Genomic DNA, 21,222 nt, shown 5'->3' with positions numbered 1-21,222 from the left:
TTATCCTTATTATTTCCATGGAAACTCAGTGGTTCTCATGGATAAAGAGAAATACATCAGTAAGACACAAGAGTTCATCACAAAAAGTAAAATTATAAAACTAAAATCAGATCCAACAAACAAATTCCAAACGAAGCATTCTTAAAGACATCGAACATACAATAGAAAACAATGAAATACGAGAAAACTGTGAAACTTCCTGGCAGATTAAAACTGTGTGTCAGACTGAGACTCAAACTCGGGACCTTTGCCTTTCGCGGGCAAGTGCTCTACCAACTGAGCTACCAAAGCACGACTCATGACCCATCCTCACAGTTTTAAGTCCGCCAGTACCTCGTCTCCTACCTTCCAAACTTTACCACTACCACTCCTTTCTTCCAAGACTGCTAGTTCTGGATTAGATATGTGGATGATATTTTGTGCCTGACAGATGAATCAAACAATAAAATTGTCCAGTTACACACAGAATAAACTCTGTTCATGATAAGATACATTTTACAATAGAGAAAGAGCAAAATGGACAGTTAAATTTTTTGGATATCACCATAAAGATTCAAAACAACCAACACACATTTGCCATGTACCGAAAACCGACAATAACAGACACATTTATACATGAGACATCACAACACCCAAATTCTCAAAAGCAGGCAGCAGGTTCCACAGACTAAACACAGTACTATTAGATACAAACAATTACAAAAAAAATGAATACTGTAATACAAATAGCCACAAACAATGGATACAAATAAATCTTACTAAGAAAGCTGAACAAGAAAATCAAGAAACAGAAAAGAACGAACCCCCTACTGTCACCAACATAAGGAAAATATCACACACAAACAAATACACGAAATACAAGAATAGAAACAACACAAAGTGTGAAAGAAACCCAAAGTAAAAGATGGTACACAATGACATACAACCACAAATACACACACAGAATATCCAACATTTTCAAAAAACAAGGCCTAAAAATAGCACACCAACAGCTGAATTCAGAAATACTTCCCAAAAATAATAGGAAAAACTGATCTGTATCTGAAATCAGGAATATACCTACTGAAATGCAATACATGTGATGGAGGATACATAGGTCCAACCAGGAGGACATTTGACACCAGATACAAAAAACATGTAGGGACATGGAAGTATAGGACAAATCATTCAACTTTTGCGGAACACCTTCTCCAGCACCAACATAAAAATACAACCAGAGACACAGACATGGAAATCATAAGGTTAAACAACAACAAAAAACCTCCTCACCTTACAAGAAACCTACCACATCCAAAACAGCATAACAGAAAAGAAAAAACTCATAAATGATCAGGTCAACTTGGCAAACCACATACTTCTTAAACTGATTGACCGCTTAATATAACATTAAAAGTACAAATATAGGCACAAGCTCCATTCACCACTATCTTTTCCTCCTAGATCTGTCCCATAAACACTGTCCAGGCCATCCATGTCGCTCCTCCCCCCCCCCCCCCGCCCCTCTCCTTTATTAAAAAAACACCACCACCCAGCTCACGTCTCTACCTACATACATGACAATTTCAGTAAATCTCTCTCTCTGTCCCTCTATCTCTCTCTCTCTCTCTCTCTCTCTCTCTCTCTCTCTCCCTCCCTCCCTCACCCACTCTCTCTCTCTCTCTCTCTCTCTCTCTCTCTCTCTCTCACACACACACACACACACACACACACACACGGACAGACACACACACACACAAAATCGTTTCATAGGTTGGCAACACAATTCGCTTAAATCACAAAGATTACAAACAATTCTTAATTTGGATGCACAGTCTCTTCTAGCACGTATCTCCTCAACTACCTTCACACCTCATAGCCGGTCGGCGTGGCCGCGCGGTTCTAGGCGCTTCAGTCTAGAACCGCGCGACCGCTACGGTCGCAGGTTCGAATCCTGCTTCGGGCATGGATGTGTGTGATGTCCTTAGGTTAGTTAGGTTTAAGTAGTTCTAAGTTCTAGGGGACTGATGACCTCCGATGTCCCATAGTGCTCAGAGCCATTTGAACCATTTGAACCTTCACACCACTATTGCCACATTCCTTACACTGCGAGGCTTTATTTATTAGTTTAATAGAGCAGAGAGTTCAACAATAACACAACCTGAATCAATAATTGGCGTCTCTATATTGTCAGCATTAAAACTGTCAAGCCCGTTGCCCAAATATTTCAGTTTTAGCTTCGAAGCACTTGGAGTAGCTGAAGCTGATTCAAGTTTTGTATCACGTTGTATTTCAGAATTAGCAGAGTTAATCCGTTTGTTGAACCGATTTCCATAAAATTTACTTTGTTTGACACTGAACTTCTTAATTCTTCCCATTGCTTTCAAGTGGGATACGGAACTCACGCACACAATTACTTCGCTGTAAACAAAATATTCACGCCAAAACAACAAGCAACGACTAAACTGTTTGTATAAACAAAAGATAAGCAACTGTAAAGCTTTCGCAGGTTAGCCAACTTAAGGGGCTAAATAATCATAAAAACGAAACAAATGAGAGCAAAATTTTATTTTGAACAGAGCTGACTGTGTGTCATGGAGATGTCGTGGTTCGTGCAGCCACTTTTAAATTCCTCTAATTTTGGTACTTTCTGTGGTCCATTTTCCTGCAAGTTGTTACGGTACAAACCCCTGTTACTAGATGAATAGGTCTAGTATGCAAGGCTTACTTTGAGGAGAGCGAGCGCACGACATGGTGCGCGTGCGCGATTTGCGGAAACGCGTGGCGCGCCCGCGTGAGATTTGCAATGGTCGGTGTGATGTCTCGGCCGCCGGGCGGCCACGTGGCCAGCAGCTTGGGGCATTGTTTGGTTTTTCGCGCATTACGCGAAAACTATGTAACTTATGGTGAAGAGTGATGCGGCAGTGGATTATGGGCAGCAACATGCACCTTCTGAAAGATCGATCTTTATTTCAAGTCGCGAGAGGCAAAAGTTATAGTAACCTCAAAATCGGTTAATATCACGAATACTGAAAGATTAATAAAGATAATAAATAACAACTTAGAGGAATGAGTGAGCACTCATTAAAAACGTTTCGTCATAGCGGATCGAGTGCCGTAGTCATATGTTATGATTCATAAATAATTAAGCCAGTAAAGAGCAAGAAACAATGTTTGATCGAAAATTGTTTATAAAATTCAATAGAAAATTCATTATGTAAGGAATGGCACTAAATAATATTTTGGATGACATCACACGTATTTTAAACTAGTTAAGTTATACTATGCACTTAACTTGCAATAGTTTTCATTGTTTGCAAATTATTAACATTTATCGCCCATAATTAATTAATTATTATAGATATGAAGAATTTGAGCAGCACAATGTATAGATCTCTACAGATTACTTCTAAAAACGGTGCTATATGCAGTTCTGTGTTAAAACTTTGCAGCGCAGATGTATACAAACAAATCTGCGCTAAGTGGCGAAATTTTGCAAAAACTAAAACTTGATTTACGGGCGATAGAATAATCCTAGAAATTTATGTAAAATGTTAAATATGATGTACTTTTCACGGCGGTTCCGATAGTGTACTTATTTCTGTTGAGGGATGTATGTATCAAAATTTGTAACCTTAACTGGTGAGATTGGTACTTGCATAACCAGGGGGATAGACGTCCGAGCCTATATAAGCGAGAGGCCATCTTGGCCAGGGGTTAGTCATTGGTCAGTCATTTTGGAGGGTGGGTGGCGAGCGAGCCCCACTTGAGGGTAGCCCATGTGGTCGTTTGCCAATTTTTGTTTTCGCGCCGATTTATTTCGACAAAGAGTACTGTTTAACAATGCAAGTGTGCAAGCATATATTTGGTGAACTGGAAGTGCTAGGATTATTTGTGTGAGTGCGAATTACGAGGTATACATTGGCGTAAGTGAACATGTGGCGATCTGTGATTTCGCGCCAAAACTGCTAGAATAAAGAGGACAGTGGGACTTGTGGTTCTGTTCGAACTGATTGAGTAATTTTCTTTTATAGCAGCTTACAGTACTGCTATTGGGGGCTCGGAGTCAAATTATTATTAAAGTAAAACTGTAAACCGTCTCACCAGTGCTAATTTCATTGTGTGAAAGTAAAAGACAACGCCAATAAATGGCGAGTCAACTGTGTTGTGAAAAACTGATTTTGCTATAATAATCCCCCAATTTTTGTTCCCTAACATAAACTGTACTCATGAATATTAATTCAAAAACTATAACTAATGCGCAGGTGTGGAACAGTGTACTAATGCATCAAGTGTGGAAATCATCCCCTGAGACTTACGTGAGGCAAAAATTTGCAATAACATTTTTTAACCAACATTTGTATATGCACATTCGTGTGAACTCTTCAACCGCGCTTCTTATTTACCGCCCAGTCACAAAGTAAAATTTTTCTCGTTCAGAAAAGTACAGAGAATTTTTAAGACAAAAATTTAAAAAATCTATTTTTTGACAGTTATTCACGTATAAGTCTCCTTAAACATGAGCTGTAAGTTTCGTGAGCGTTAGTTACCTTTAAGATGGGATGTGGTGAGCTGATGTTAGTCAAGAATGTCTTTAAGACAACAAAGACGCCATTATCAGCGTCTCACTGAATTTGAACGAATTCACGATCTTTCAGTAAGTGGCCCACTTTTGTTGAATTAGTCAAAAGAGTTACGACACTAGTTTTGTTCAAAATGTGCAAAATTAGGTGAACCTGAGTTGAATCATGTTTATACTGGTCTTGTAAGTTTCGTGTGTATACGTGTTGAATTTGTGCTCTTTGAAGATTTTTCTCCTTGGTCCCACGCTATGCTCACAATTATCGTTTACAACCATTGTCCGAAAAAATGTAATCTTTTCATTAATCATGAACAAAAGCAGTTTTTAATTATTTAAATTCAAAACGAGTCGTTCGCATTTTAATTGTTAAAACAATACTTTATATTCCTGAATGAGATTTTCACTCTGCAGCGGAGTGTGCGCTGATATGAAACTTCCTGGCAGATTAAAACTGTGTGCCCGACCGAGACTCGAACTCGGGACCTTTGCCTTTCGCGGGCAAGTGCTCTACCAACTCAGCTACCGAAGCACGACTCACGCCCGGTACTCACAGCTTTACTTCTGCCAGTACCTCGTCTCCTACCTTCCACACTTTACAGAAGCTCTCCTGCGAGCCTTGCAGAACTAGCACTCCTGAAAGAAAGGATATTGCGGAGACATGGCTTAGCCACAGCCTGGGGGATGTTTCCAGAATGAGATTTTCACTCTGCAGCGGAGATATGAAACTTACTGGCAGATTAAAACTGTGTGCCCGACCGAGACTCGAACTCGGGACCTTTGCCTTTCGCGGGCAAGTGCTCTACCAACTCAGCTACCGAAGCACGACTCACGGCCGGTACTCACAGCTTTACTTCTGCCAGTACCTCGTCTCCTACCTTCCAAACTTTACAGAAGCTCTCCTGCGAACCTTGCAGAACTAGCACTCCTGAAAGAAAGGATATTGCGGAGACATGGCTTAGCCACAGCCTGGGGGATGTTTCCAGAATGCGATTTTCACTCTGCAGCGAAGTGTGCGCTGATATGAAACTTCCTGGCAGATTAAAACTGTGTGCCCGACCGAGACTCGAACTCGGGACCTTTGCCTTTCGCGGGCAAGTGCTCTACCAACTGAGCTACCGCAGGAGAGCTTCTGGAAAGTTTGGAAGGTAGGAGACGAGGTACTGGCAGAAGTATAGCTGTGAGTACCGGGCGTGAGTCGTGCTTCGGTAGCTCAGTTGGTAGAGCATTTGCCCGCGAAAGGCAAAGGTCCCGAGTTCGAGTCTCGGTCGGGCACACAGTTTTAATCTGCCAGTAAGTTTCATATCTCCGCTGCAGAGTGAAAATCTCATTCTGGAAACATCCCCCAGGCTGTGGCTAAGCCATGTCTCCGCAATATCCTTTCTTTCAGGAGTGCTAGTTCTGCAAGGTTTCGCAGGAGAGCTTCTGTAAAGTTTGGAAGTTAGGAGACGAGGTACTGGCAGAAGTAAAGCTGTGAGTACCGGGCGTGAGTCGTGCTTCGGTAGCTGAGTTGGTAGAGCACTTGCCCGCGAAAGGCAAAGGTCCCGAGTTCGAGTCTCGGTCGGACACACAGTTTTAATCTGCCAGGAAGTTTCAATACTTTATATGATTAGGTTGGTGCATAAGTTCTTAGGATTTTTGTTTTGCATGCTGGTATTCCGGTTGCTCCTGGTTTATCTATCGATTGTCATTTTTTGTTTGTAGTTGATTGTTGCTATTTGAGTTTACACATTGTCTTTTTGCTATTTAGAGATAGTGAGTCGAGCTGTGGAAGCTAAAAGAAAAAAAAATGGACCGCCAAGTGGAGAAATCGGAACACTGCCGACATATTCTTCTGTTTCAGTACATACGGAAGTGACAGCTGCGGAGGCTGCCAGAAACATTTGCGCCGCGTATGGGGATAATGTCACTGGACAGAGTACGGAAAGAAAACGGCTTTTTCGTTTTGAACAGGATTACGTTAACGTTAGTGACTCTCCACGTTCAGGAAGACCTTCGGGGTTTTATAAACATCGTTTAAACCCATTAATCCACTATGATCCATGTCAGTGTACTTGAGAACTGACAAATATGATGAATTGTGATCATTCCACCATCGTGCGACACTAACTGGCAATGAGGGAAGTTCAAAACTGTATGTAGTGTTGTGGGTACCGCATGCTCTAGGCTAAAATGACAAAAATCAGCGGATGGCCACAAGTGCATCTCTGCTTGCTCGTTCTGGTGTTAGGAACTTGCTTATACCGTATAAGAAATAGCAGTAAACAATAATAGTGATGCTGTAACTGTAGGTTGGTAATATTTACTGACAAAATGCAACCTAACCCTAGATTGCGTACTTACGGCTATCCTGTGTGGCCGTTTTTTTAGTACGACTTTAAAAGAGAGAGAGATTATTAATTGATCACCGATTAGTCGGTTCTCGATTGTGTTCAGGAGACATACGGATCGATTGCGTGAATAATTGATCGTTTGACCCGGATTGCCTTCACGCAATCAGAATCTTTGATGAAAATACCTAAGGAACCTATTTGAATATAAAAATGGAAATGAAAGCAAATTAGTGGAATTTCGTAAGAGAAAGAATAACAGATCGGAAGTTGAACACATTAGTGGTCTCCCAAATACAATCGAGACACCGCGATAAAGAGTGAACCTGTAACAAAGCTCATATACAATTTGAACATCATTTTTGTTTAGTGAAAGAAAAGAATAAGAAGAAAATTACTGCATCGTAAAATATTAATATATTTTGAACAAACTGGCATTAAACTTCTAAACATTGACAAATACACAACAAATACATGACTTACATCTGATATTTCCTTTGTGGATGGTGCAGTCGAATAATCGCTGCTCTGTCAGTCCGTTCCTTCTTAAAATTAAATGTATTTGCGTGTGCGTAAGTACATTGTACCCACACCCGAGTTACCGAAATGTTTGTTCGTCGTTTCCCATAGTTTTTACACTAAATAAAAATACGGCTTGTAGGAATGCTATGTAGTACGTATTAACATGTCGGCGAGCAAAACTACAAGAAATAACGAAGTCTCTAGAATATTTCTTAACAAAAGATAGATTGTTCTTTCTTCTGTTTCGCAGCTTCTTGCTATCAAGCGCTGCGGCAATGATTTCAAATATCTGCGCCCAGCGGGTCATAGTGTTTATTTAGAGTATTTAGACGCTGGACGCGCGTCTTGGTATAGGCGCACATTAAAAAAAAAAAAATCATCTCTTTTACTCTCGCGCTGTGATGCTTAGCATCTTTACGAACTACAGCTCGTTGGCTGTCCTTTCCTTTAATGACAAATACCTCACATGCAAAGTAGCTGAAATCCAATAATATTACATCGTCATCAATTGACTCGTGCACGACACCGACCATTCCTATCCTCTATCGTTGCTGGTGACAAGAAGTGGTGTCTCTCTGTTAACATAAGGAAAAGGAAGGAACAGCGGAGCCGCAACTCTCTGTGCAAAGACTTGCGTGCATCCACAACAGATGGTGTTATGCATCTGGTGGAACAGCAATACCGTGGTGTACTACGAATTTCTTCCCCGATGTGTATCCACAACTGCTGACATTTATTGTCAGCAAGTGAGACGTCTTGCAGACGCAATTCAAGAACAACGACCAGCTAAACTGCGTGAAGTGATGCTACTCCACCATTACTCCCGCCTGCATTCTGACGGACTGACAAAAAACACTGTGCATGAGTTGCGTGGGGAAGTCATTCCGCACCCACTTTATTCACCTGATCTTGCGCCCTCAGATTTTCACATTTTCCGCTGTCTATGGATCAATCTCCAAGGAACTTCGTTTAAGGGTGAAAATGCGCTCCGAACATGGCTCGACGAGTTTTTCCTCAAAACTATGTGATTTCCACAGTCGCGGAATCAAAAAGTTGTCCCAGCGTTGGTAGACTGTTGTAAATAGTGAAGGAGATTATGTTATCGATGATTAATATCTTTGTTATGGTTGTTAAATTTGAGGAACACTATGAATGAAGCACAAAAACAGTAAAAGAAAAGGAACTGTTGTGGAAATTGGTGAGTCGAGAACGTCCAGGGAAGTAGGTTTCGTGGGAATGCGGCACATAAGCCACTGTTATCAGATGGGATGTCGGACAGCTACTGAAGGCTTATCTATGTTTCTAAGACTACAGAAAACATTGTATTGTACTGGAAATGAAACCCATATTCGAAAATCCCGTAGAAAGTAGGATTCCCGATTTATTATTATTATTATCGTATGCATCAATTACAGTAATACACATTTAGTAAAACAAAGAAATATATATATATATATATATATATATATATATATATATAAATGAACGTGTGAAACGATATACAGTACACAAGTGTTAAAACGGCTCAGACTACACTCGGAAGTTGATGGACTCGATCCAGTCGGAGTGCCTCGTGGGATGCTTGATGGAGCTTCCAATGCCACCAGGGAAGTGTCTGATTGAACATTCATTCACAATGTGGCTCATCGTTTGGGTGTCACCACAGTCACACACACTGTCACTTGAAAAGCCCCACTTGTGCATGTTGTATTTGCACCTACCCTCTTCAGTCCGATATCTGTTTAACTGCACCCACACCTCCCTTGGTTGGTGGAAGCCTGGAACTGGAACTGTTGGATTGTCTACAAGTTCGTGGTTTCGGGTTCTTATAGCTTGCCACTCACGTTTCCACTCTGTGTCCTGGTCGACTCCTGTGGATAGCGTTTGGACTCCCATTTCACATGCTGGTCTCCTAGATTTGAGGCGTTTCCTGGGCAGTGATAGCAAATCGTCATGAAGAGGGATCGAGTTGTTTTCAGAAACTTGCTGACAGAGGTTGTAAAGAGCAGCCTTTCGACGGAGGTCTGATCGACAGATGTTTGAAAGCACTGGTAGCCAGCCAGTAGGTGTAGACCGGACTGTACCACTAATTACTCTCATAGCTAAGTTCAGTTGGACGTCTACTTTCACTACGTGGGCGCTTCGGAGCCAAACTGGTGCACAGTATTCTGCTGCAGGGTATACCATTGCAAGTGTAAGTAGGCTGTTTAGATTTTTATATTAGTAATGCCACGTAGCGCTCAGTATGAAAATCACTGGCTGTGCTGTGTGCAGTCTGTGGCTAGTTTGCATTGTTGTCTGCCATTGTAGTGTTGGGCAGCGGCAGCTGGATGTGAACAGCGCGTAGTGTTGCGCAGTTAGAGGTGAGCCGCCAGCAGTGGTGGATGTGAGGAGTGAGATGGCGGAGTTTTGAAATTACATATATTATGACTTGTGATGATATTAAGGTAAATACATTGTTTGTTCTCTATTAATATCTTTCATTTGCTAACTATCCCTATCAGTAGTTAGTGCCTTCCGTAGTTTGAATCTTTTATTTAGCTGGCAGTAGTGGCGCTCGCTGTATTGCAGTAGTTCGAGTAATGAAGACTTTTGTGAGGTAAGTGATTTCTGAAAGGTATAGTTTAATGTTACTCAGGGTCATTCTTTTGCAGGGATCTTTGATAGTCAGATTGCGTTGCGCTAAAACCTTGTGTGTCAGTTTAAGCACAGTCTTGTATAAATTGTTCTAAGGGGACGTTTCACAAGGAATGCTCCTTGGAGGACTGATGTGGTTGCTCCCCATGTACTGCCTGCCAGCTTTCTCACAAGGTTCGCTCGTGTTTGTATCTTCTTGGCCAAGTTGGAAAGGTGTTTGTTGTATGTTAAAGTTCTGTCCAGAGAGACTCCCAGGTATTTTGGGCTTTCAGTGTATCTGACTGTTCCAAGAGGGCCGAACTGTGGACTGATCTTTGCTGATGAAAGGCGATTAGAGAGGTGGAACAGGCTTACCTAGGTTTTAGAAACATTTGGTCTCAGTCGCCATGTCGCGAAGTACTCATAAAGTTTACTAAGGCTGTTCGTTAGGTGTTCTTCACATTCAGAAAGGTCTTCACTCTGATATGAAATTCCCAGGTCATCGACATATTGACATTTTCGGCAGGTCAAATTCGGCAGGTGAGCTGTGTAGAGTTTGAATAACACTGGAGCAAGAACAGAGTCCTGAGGAAAGGATTCCCGATGAAGCTAGTTTATTGACGTAGATATGATACTGTGGCTCTACGCTGCAGCTACCTCTTAACCTTCTGGTGAACTCTCGGGAACTTTTTTGCAAATTGCTTTAATTCTGAACTTAATACACCTTGTTTCAGATATATGGGTGTGCAGGAGTCGGTCGTCTGCTGTGATAGCTCATCAACGAAAAACTTCGCCGCAATGTCCTAACTTTCACATTGATTTCTGCGGCTATTTCACGTAGTGTTTCTTGTCTTTCAGCACTGACGACTCTACGCAAACGCTGCTCGGACGTTAAGCGAGTGCAGTCGGCCATTGCGTTGTCCGTGGCCGGAGGTAATGCCTGAAACGTGATATTCTTGACACGATGGGTCTTGTATTATAGCATTCCCTAACGATTTCCGATTTGGAATGCCCTATGCGCCTAGCTCCAGCTACCGTTGGTGTTCAAAGTCTGTTAGTTCCTGTTGTGCGGCCATAATCAAGTCAGAAACTTTTTCGGATGAATCATTTGAGCACAAATGGCAGCTCCACCAATGCACTGCCCTTTGTGTAGACGATGCATATCGCCATCCCACTACTTGTCACCTCAGTGTGTTATTTCGAGGTGAATAATTTCCCATTACAGAGGACTTCCTGTAGCATAATAATAAAAACAACAGAAATGTTAGATACTTATCATAATGATTTGCTGTGATGGTCCACGTGCTTGAATTTAAACAACTGGACACTTATGTAAGCAATGACGAGGTTTACTTCACAGCCAACTCGTAATGCTGTCCAACAGCTCAGAAAATACCAATCGAAACAGTCTCCAGCAATCTCTGCTGCATATAAAGCGTCCTGCCACAGTATACTACACTACTGGCCATTAAAATTGCTACACCACGAAGATGACGTGGTACAGACGCGAGCCGTGCGGGATTAGCCGAGTGGTCTAAGGCGCTACAGTCATGGACTATGCGGCTGGTCCCGGCAGAGGTTCGAGTCCTCCCTCGGGCATGGGTGTGTGTGTTCGTCCGTAGGATATTTAGTTTAAGTAGTGTGTAAGCTTGGGGACTGATGACCTTAGCAGTTAAGTCCCATAAGATTTCACACACATTTGAACATTTTTTTACAGACGCCAAATTTAACCGACAGGAAGAAGATGCTATGATACGCAAATTATTAGCTTTTCAGAGCATTCACAAAAGGTTGGCGCCGGTGGCAACACCTACAACGTGCTGACATGAGGAATGTTTCCAACCGATTTCTCATACACAAACAGCAGTTGACCGGCGTTGCCTGGTGAAACGTTGTTGTGATGCCTCGTGTAAGGAGGAGAAATGCGTACCATCACGTTTCCGACTCTGATTAAGGTCGGATTGTAGCCTATCGCGATTGCGGTTTATCGTATCGCAACATTGCTGCTCGCGTTGGTCGATATCCAATGACTGTTATCAGAATATAGAATCGGTGGGTTCAGGAGGGTAATACGGAACGCCGTGCTGGATCCCAACGGCCTCGTATCGCTAGCAGTCGAGATGACAGTCATCTTATTCGCATGGGTGTAACGGATCGTGCAGCCATGTCTCGATCCCTGAGTCAACAGATGGGGACGTTTGCAAGACAACAACCATCTGCACGAAGAGTTAGACGACGTTCGCAGCAGCATGGACTATCAGCTCGGAGACCATGGCTGTGGTTACCCTTGATGCTGCATCACAGACAGGAGCGCCTGCAATGGTGTACTCAACGACGAACCTGCGTGCACAAATGGCAAAACATCATTTTTTCGGATGAATCCAGGTTCTGTTTACAGCATCATGATGGTCTCATCCGTGTTTGGCGACATCGCAGTGGATGCACATTGGAAGCGTGTATTCGTCATCGCCATACTGGCGTATCACCCGGCGTGTTGGTATGGGGTGGCATTGGTTACACGTCTCGGTCACCTCTTTTTTGCATTGGCGGCACTTTGAACAGTGGAAGTTACATTTCAGATGTGTTACGACCCGTGGCTCTACCCTTCATTCGATCCCTGTGAAACCCTGTATTTCAGCGGGATACTGCACGACCGCATGTTGCAGGTCCTTTACGGGCCTTTCTGGATACAGAAAATTTTCCACTGCTGCCTTGGCCAGCACATTCTCCAGATGTCTCACCAATTGAAAACGTCTGGTCAATGGTGGCCGAGCAACTGGCTCGTCACAAAACGCCAATACAAAATTAAACGCTAGTTCTGCGATGTATAGTTATTAACTAATGAATAGCACTTATGAACTAAACTTCAGATAATTTATTTACTTAGTCGTACTGTATAGAAAAACTTGCGATTTGTAGCACAACACTTACAGCAAGAATGAAGAAAATACAATGTTGACACCTGTTCTTGCATCAGTGGCTATTGTCGACTGCCCGCTGTGTCACGTGACCTCGACGACGCTTCTCACCAATAAAGTCAACTTAAAAGTTTGTTACCAACATATAGTGAAATACGAAGATAGTATAGCTTAGACAACGGTCCAGCTTCTGCAGCTCTCCCCTACATATGCATAATTACATTATCCACATTAAGAAACATGATTCCAGAGAGTTTCTGTACGCTGGGCGCAGGTGCTTCGCGAGTCTACAACGTCATTTTTGTTTTAGTCTCCAGCCGATTGCGTTTCGTAGTTGAATACCGTCAAAAGCGCTGTCAGGTGTCAGAGTTTTCCATAACTTCACTCGCAGTAGTTGTGTCTTAATAGTAAAGAGTAAATGTAGTAAAACTTCATGAAGTACAATGATATATTTGTGCACGTACATTCAGTGGCATATGCGAATAGTGTCATCGAAATACACACATCAAAAAAAGTTCATCACCGCGGTTCCGAGAGTTCCGGAATCTGTACAGAAAATTGGAACAGAGATCAACATAAACATAATTTCCGCCCTTTTTATTGCTCATGAAAACCAGACATTGCATGTTGTTCCGCCGTAAAGCGAGACCTTCAGAGGTGGTGGTCCAGACTGCTGTTCACACCGGTATGTCTAAGCCCAAGCAGCACGTCCTCTTGCATTGATGCATGCCTGGCATACTATCTACAAGTTCATCAAGGCACCTTTGGACCAGATTGGGCCACTCCTCGAAGGCGATTCGGCGTAGATCCCTCAGAGTGGTTGGCGGGTCACGTCGTCCATAAAGAGCCATTCTCAATCTACCCCAGGCATGTTTGATAGGGTCATGTCTGGAGATCATGCTGGCCACTCTGGTCGTTATCCTGAAGGAAGTTATTGACAAGATGTGCACGATAGGGATGCGAATTGTCGTCCATGTATACGAATGCCTCACCAATATGCTGCCGATATGTTTGCATTATCTGTCGGAGGATGGCATTCACGTATCGTACAGCCGTTACGGCACCTTCCATGACCACCAGCGGCGTACATCGGCCGCTCAAAATGCCACCCCAAAACATCAGGGAACCTCCACCTTCCTGCACTCGCTGGACAGTGTGTCTAAGGCCTTCAACCTGACCGGGTTGCCTCCAAACACGTCTCCAACGATTGTCTGGTTGAATGTATATGCGATACTCATAGGTGAAGAGGACGTATGCCAATCCTGAGCGGTCCATTCGGTATGTTGTTGGGCCCACTTCATTGTGTCGTGGTTGCAAAGAAGGACCTCGCCATGGACGTCGGGAGTGAAGCTGCACATCATGCAGCCTATTGCGCACATTTTGAGTCGTAACACGATTTCCTGTGGCTGCACGAAAAGCATTATTCAACACGGTGGCTTCACTGTGCGGAACTTCTGCAGAGCGACGTGCTCAGAGTCATCATTCTTGTAATGCATCTTTACAAGCAGAGCGCGATCCAGTATTGAGACAGTCATGCCGAACGTCGCAGATGCGAAAGGAGGAAAAGCCTTTTTTCCGTTTATTGTTACTTTAACACCGGCAGCGGCCTAGCTATGCCGCTCTTTGGCCACAGATAACATATATAGCATAATGAGAGACGAAAAAACAATACAAACATGGTGGATAAAAAACGGTAGTCAGACGTATTAAAATACATGTAGTCGTTCACAGGCGCAATGTCCGAATACAAAACGTTTAGCACTTGTTCACAAACAGGGAAGACAGAAATTACACATGTGAACAGTGGAGCACGAACGTAGAGATACTTCAACATTAACACGAAGACACACATAACCACTGGCGACGATCCCTGGCGCACGAAGGGTCACAGTTCACGCACAAAGCTGGGGACCTGCCAAAGGGAAAAGGTGTGGGTAGGAGAGAGAGGTGGAGGGTGTAGATGCCAGTGGCAGAGGAGAAGGGAGGGGGAGGGAAGATGGTAGGGGGAAGGGGAAACACAGGGGGAGAGGAGGGAGGGAGGAAGAAAGGAGGGAGAGAAGGGAGAGAGGGTGCCCTGGGAGAAAAACACAGGGGGAGGAAGGGGTGGATCAAAGTTGGTAGGAGGGATAGATGGAGGGGATGAGGGCATCATCAGGGGGGGGGGGAGCTGGCGGAAGCCACCTTGGGAGAGGGTATGGAGAGATGGAGAGCAAGTGGGCTGTAGGAATAAAGGTGTGGCAGCAGATGGGGGTGGGAAAGGATGGGAGAGACAAGGAGGTGAGGAGGATCAAGTTTGCGAGAGGTGTAGAGGATCTGTATCCGTTCGAGGAAAAGGAGGAGGTGTGGGAACGGAATTAGGTCATACAGGATCCGCATGGGGGGAGTAGATGCAGATGTGATAGGCGAGGTGGAGCGCATGGCGTTCCAGGATTTGAAGGGATTTGTAGAAGATAGGAGGGGCGGAGATCCAGGTGGGATGGGCATAGCAAACGATAGGGCAGATGAGGGATTTATAGGTATGGAGGATGGTGGAGGGGTCCGGACCCCATGTGCGGCCAGAAAGGAGCTTGAGGAGGCGGAGGTGGGAGTGTGCCTTGGCTTGGACTGTCAGGAGATGGGGGTGGGGGGTCCAGGAGAGGCGACGGTCAAAGGTGACGCCAAGGTACTTGAGGGTGGGGGTGAGGTTGATAGGACGGCCATAGATGGTGAGATAGAAATCGAGGAGACGGAAGGGTGGTTTTGCCTACAATGATCGCCTGGGTCTTTGAAGGATTGACCATGAGCAACCACTGGTTACACCAAGTGATGAACTGGTCAAGATGGGATTGGAGAAGGTGTTGGGTGCGTTGCAAGTTGGGGGCGAGGGCAAGGACGGCGGTGTCATCGGTGTACTGGAGAAGGTGGACGGGGGTGAAGCCGGCAGCATGTCCGCCGTATATAAAAGGTAGAGAAGAGGAGAGAGGACGGAACCTTGGGGCACACTAGTGGAGGGGTAGAAGGTATAGGAATGGATGGTGACATAGGAAGGAAGTTGGGAAAGAAAGGACCCAATCAGATGGACTCAATTAATAGAAGGGTGAAGGTCTGGAGCTTGAAGAGGAGACTGGAATGCCATGCACAGTCGTAAGCACGTTCAAAGTGGAGGGAGAGGAAGATGTCAGAGCGACGGGAGTTGAGTTGTTCAGAGAGGAGGTGAGTGAGGTGAAGGAGAAGGTCATCGGCAGAGAAGGACGGTCAAAGCCACAATGGGTAGCGGGAAGGAGGCGGTGCTGGCGGAGATGCTGGCGGATGCGTCGGGTGACGATGGATTCCAGGACATTGCTGAATACCGAGGTAAGGCTGATGGGACGGTAGGAGGAGACAGCGGATGGCGGTTTGTTGGGTTTGAGGAGAGGAAAAGCCGTGTACCCTTCGTGTTTATACCAGCTTTAATGGGTCGTGCACATGACAGGTGTTTTAATTTACGCATTCTGACACATACAGCACCATCTATTGATCAATTTTCACACTATTTTCTTCTTCTGCCATACGTTTTCCCCATTCTACGATAATAATCCTTTGCAATTTGACGTCATTCTGACCGGTGGTGTTTATTCTACAGCGTTTTGGAACTTCAATTATAATCACACTGTATTTAAAAAGACATACATTATGCGACAATTTTTCCACATACCTCAGCGTTTAGGACGTCGTATTTCCTGAGTTATATGTCATACAATTCACATAATTTTGTAGGTTCATTGAGTGGTATGCGAGGATATTGTCTGCAAAATGTGTTGCAAATGGAGTTAGTAGAAAACAAGTAATAAATATAAACGTCATGCACAATGCGGCAGGTTTTTCACGGAAGGTCAGTGTTTATGATTTCATATCTCCTGAACTGTGTAGGTACATTTAGAGGCAAATGTGGATAACGCCTGGGAAATTTATTCTGAATACATTTAGTATCACAGAAATGAAATGAGCGTATGGCTCCTATTCAGGGAAGTTCGTCCGCCAAGTGCAAGTCTTATTTCATTCGACGCCACATTGGGCGACTTGCCCGCCGGTGACGGGGATAAAATCATGATGAGGACAACACAGCACCTAGTCCGCGAGCGGAGCAAATCTCCAACCTGGCCGGGCATCGAACCCGGGTCGGCTTGCATGGGAGCAGTATCACAGAAATGATACATCTAAAAGTTATGCATGATGCGACAGATTTTTCATGCTTCTTACTGTTTATGACACCGTATCTCATGATAGGTATGTTGTTCTTATGTTAGAGAGATTTTTGCCTGACAGTAAGGGGAGAGTGTGCCAAGTTTGGTTGAAATCAGTACAGTGGCTTAGGAGGAGATGTGGATCATACACCAACACACGTGTACATACTCGTACATACATACATTTTTACATTATGTATGGATGTATTAATACAGTTGATCTGAGCGCCCGAGAAGCCTATCTGAACAAAAAGAGAAAAAAAAAGTTTTTGTCTATCGAACCCTAGTACCAGAGGCAGAGTCTTCTTGTGTTATTACACGTACCCCAACTGCGACGTTAAATGATGCGTATACTTCCGTGTTTCACTGTAGCGTTTATATTTTTTAATCTTGATGTATTTTGCTATCGATTAGAAACTTTTAATCTGTAAGGAAGTTTCATATCAGTGCAAAATCCGCTGCAGAGTGAAAAATGTCATTCTGGAAACTTCTCCCACGATATGACTAAGCCATATCTTCGCAATATCTTTTCTTCCAGGAGTGCTAGTTCGCAAGTTTCTCAGAACTTCTGTGGAGTTGGGAAGTAGGAGACGAGGTACTAGCGGAAGTAAAGCTGTGCAGACGAGTCGTGAGTCGTCATTGGGCTGGTCAGCTGGTAGACTACTTGCCTGCGAAGGAGAAAAGCCGCACTACTCCGGGATTAGTGTCCGTACTGGCAAGAAGCAATATGTCACAGTTTGCTCCCGTTCTTGGCTACTACACCACTGGCCATTAAAATTGCTACACCACGAAGATGACGTGCTACAGACGCGAAATTTAACCGACAGGAAGAAGATGCTGTGATATGCAAATGATTAGCTTCTCAGAGCATTCACACAAGAATGGCGCCGGTGGCGACACCTACAACGTGCTGACATGAGGGAAGTTTCCAACCGATTCCTCATACACAGACAGCAGTTGACCGGCGTTGCCTGGTGAAACGTTGTTGTGATACCTCGTGTAAGGAAGAGAAATACGTAACATCACGTTTCCGACTTTGATGAAGGTCGGATTGTAGCCTAACGCGATTGCGATTTATAGTATCACGACTTTGCTGCTCGCGTTGGTCGAGATCCAATGACTGTTATCAGAATATGGACTCGGTGGGTTCAGGAGGGTAATACGGAACGCCGTGCTGCATCCCAACGGGTTCGTATTACTAGCAGTCGAGATGATAGGCATCTTATCCGCCTGGCTGTAACGGATCGTGCAGCCACGTCTCGATCCCTGAGTCAACAGATGGGGACGTATGCACGACAACAACCATCTGCATGAACAGTTCGACAACGTTTGCAGGAGCATAGACTATCAACTCGGAGACCGTCGCTGCGGTTACCCTTGTCGCTGCATCACAGACAGGAGCGCATGTCATGGTGTACTCAACGACGAACCTGGGTGCACGAATGGCAAAACGTCATTTTTTCATATGTCCAGGTTCTGTTTACAGCATCATGATGGTCACATCCATGTTTGGCGACATCGCAGTGAACACACATTGGAAGCGTGTATTCGTCATCGCCATACTGGCGTATCACCTGGTGTGATGGTATGGGGTGCCATTGGTTACACGTCTCGGTCACCTCTTGTTCGCACTGACGTTACTTCGAACAGTGGACGTTACATTTCAGATGTGTTACGACCCGTGGCTCTGCCCTCCATTCGTTCCCTGCGAAACCCTGGAATTCAGCAGGATAATGCACGACCACATGTTGCAGGTCCTGTACGGGCCTTTCTGGATACAGAAAATGTTCGACTGCTGCCCTGGCCAGCACATTGTCCAGATCTCTCACCAATTGAAAACGTCTGGTCGATGGTGGCCGAGCAACTGGCTCGTCACAATACGCCAGTCACTACTCTTGATGAACTGTGGTATCGTGTTTGCATGGGCAGCTATACCTGTACACGCCATCCAAGCTCTGTTTGACTCAATGCCCAGGCGTGTCAAGACCGTTATTACGGCCAGAGGTGGTTGTTCTGGATACTGATTTCTCAGGATCTATGCACCAAAATTGCGAGAAAATGTAATCACATGTCAGTTCTAGTATAATATATTTGTCCGATGAATATCCGTTTATCATCTGAATTTCTTCTTGGTGTAGCAACTTTAATGGCCAGTAGTGTATTAGTCTGCGAAAACGACGGCCTTACCTCGCAGCCGGGCCCACATCTTCCACCAAAACAGCAGGCAGTGGCACATGACGTGCGCGTGACATGCGAATTGGCGTCGTAAGAAACTCACACTGGGGCAGACAGTTTCATGTGGCTCCACTAACGTCAAGTGGCCACTCAGCGGCTTTTGACAGCAAAATTACGCGACAGCCAGTGTCGTGTTGGAGACAGCACACAACAGCTGTTCTGCCGGAAGTGTGAAGTGGCCATGAGTGGCCCGTCCCTTCTCACAGCGAGCCACTGGTCCTTGTCGTGCTGCTCAGCCATCTGCCACGGACGCCTGTGCACTGACGTGACCCTGCCGCGATGGTGCGGAGGTGTACGTCCCGTAAGGACTGGCTTGCGTGGGATGCGTACCAGTAAAATGGTAGTGGACAGGAGATCATCTTGGTGCGCCAGTGACAGTCATTTGGACGGCATTTAGGTGAAGTGCAGCACCTCAGTGTAAGACTAAGAACCAAGTACCCGGTTTAAAAAGGGTATAAGACAGGAATGTAGTGTTCCGTTCGTGCTGTTCAATCTATACGCCGAAGAAGCAATGACGGAAATAAAAGGAAGGTTGTAGAGCGGCATCGAAATTCAAGGTGAAGGGATATCGATGTTAAGAATCACTGATGACAGTGCTACACTCAGTGAAAGCGAAGAAGAATTACAGGATTTGACGATTGGAACAGTCTAATGAGAACAGAATATGGGGTGAGAATAAATAGAAGAATGACAAAAGTAATGAGAAGTAGCAGTAAGGAGAACAGCGAGAAACTTAACACCAGAATTGAGGATCATGAAGTAGACGAACTCAAGGAATTCTGCTTTCTCGGCAGCAAAATAATCCATGGCGTACGGAGAAAGGGGAACATACGCCACTGGCCGTTAAAATTGCTACACCAAGAAAAGATGCAGATGATAAATGGTGATTCACTGGACAAATATATTACACTAGAACTGACATATCATTACATTTTCATGCAATGTTGGTGCATAGATCCTGAGAAATCAGTCCCAGAATAACCACCTCTGGCCGTAATAACAGCCTTGATAGGCCTGGGCGTTGAGTCAAACAGAGATTGGATGGCGTGTACAGGTACAGCTGCCCATGCAGCTTCAACACGATACCACAGTTTATCAAGAGTAGTGACTGGCGTATTGTGATGAGCCAGTTTCTCGGCCCCAATTGACCAGTTGTTTTCAATTGGTGAGGGATCTGGAGAATGTGCTGGCCAGGGCAGCAGTCGAACATTTTCTGTATCCAGAAAGGCCCGTAAAGGACCTGCAACATGCGGTTGTGCGTTATCCTCCTGAAGTGTAGGGTTTCGCAGGGATCGAATGAAGAGTAGAGCCACGGGTCGTAACACATCTGAAATGTAACGTCCACTGTTCAAAGTGCCGTCAATGCGAACAAGAGGTGCCCGAGACGTGTAACCAATGCAATGGCACCCCATACCATCAAGCCGCGTGATACGCCAGTATGGCGATGACAAATACACGCTTCCAATATGCGTTCACCGAGATGTCGCCAAATACGGATGCGACCATCGCGATGCTGTAAACAGAACCTGGATTCATCGGAAAAAATTAAGTTTTGCCATTCGTGCACCCAGGTTCGTCGTTGAGTACATCATCGCAGGCGCTCCTGTCTGTGATGCAGCGTCAAGGGTAAACGCTGCCATGGTCTCCGAGCTGATTGTCCATGCCGCTGCAAACGTCGTCGAACTGTTCGTGCAGATGGTTGTTGTCTTGCAAACGTCCCCATCTGTTGACTCAGGGATCGAGACGTGGCTGCACGATCCGTTACAGCCATGCGGATAAGATGCCTGTCATCTCGATTGCTAGTGACACGAGGCCGTTGGGATCCAGCACGGCGTTTCGTATTA

At 44.7% G+C, this 21,222-nt stretch overlaps 1 non-coding gene across 1 annotated transcript; it reads left to right on the top strand.

Annotated features, from left to right (window-relative positions):
* Nucleotides 1-5,756: 5,756 nt before the first annotated feature.
* Nucleotides 5,757-5,831, top strand: Trnas-cga (transfer RNA serine (anticodon CGA)). Its single transcript has one exon. It is a non-coding gene; the product is annotated as a tRNA-Ser (tRNA).
* The last annotated feature ends 15,391 nt before the right edge of the window (nucleotides 5,832-21,222 follow it).

This window comes from Schistocerca cancellata, chromosome 3 (genome assembly GCF_023864275.1).
Source record: "Schistocerca cancellata isolate TAMUIC-IGC-003103 chromosome 3, iqSchCanc2.1, whole genome shotgun sequence".
In the NCBI taxonomy this organism is placed as follows: Eukaryota; Metazoa; Arthropoda; class Insecta; order Orthoptera; family Acrididae; genus Schistocerca; species Schistocerca cancellata.
The sequence above is the reverse complement of the archived record's forward strand: the minus strand, read 5'-3'. Positions and strand labels throughout refer to the sequence as shown.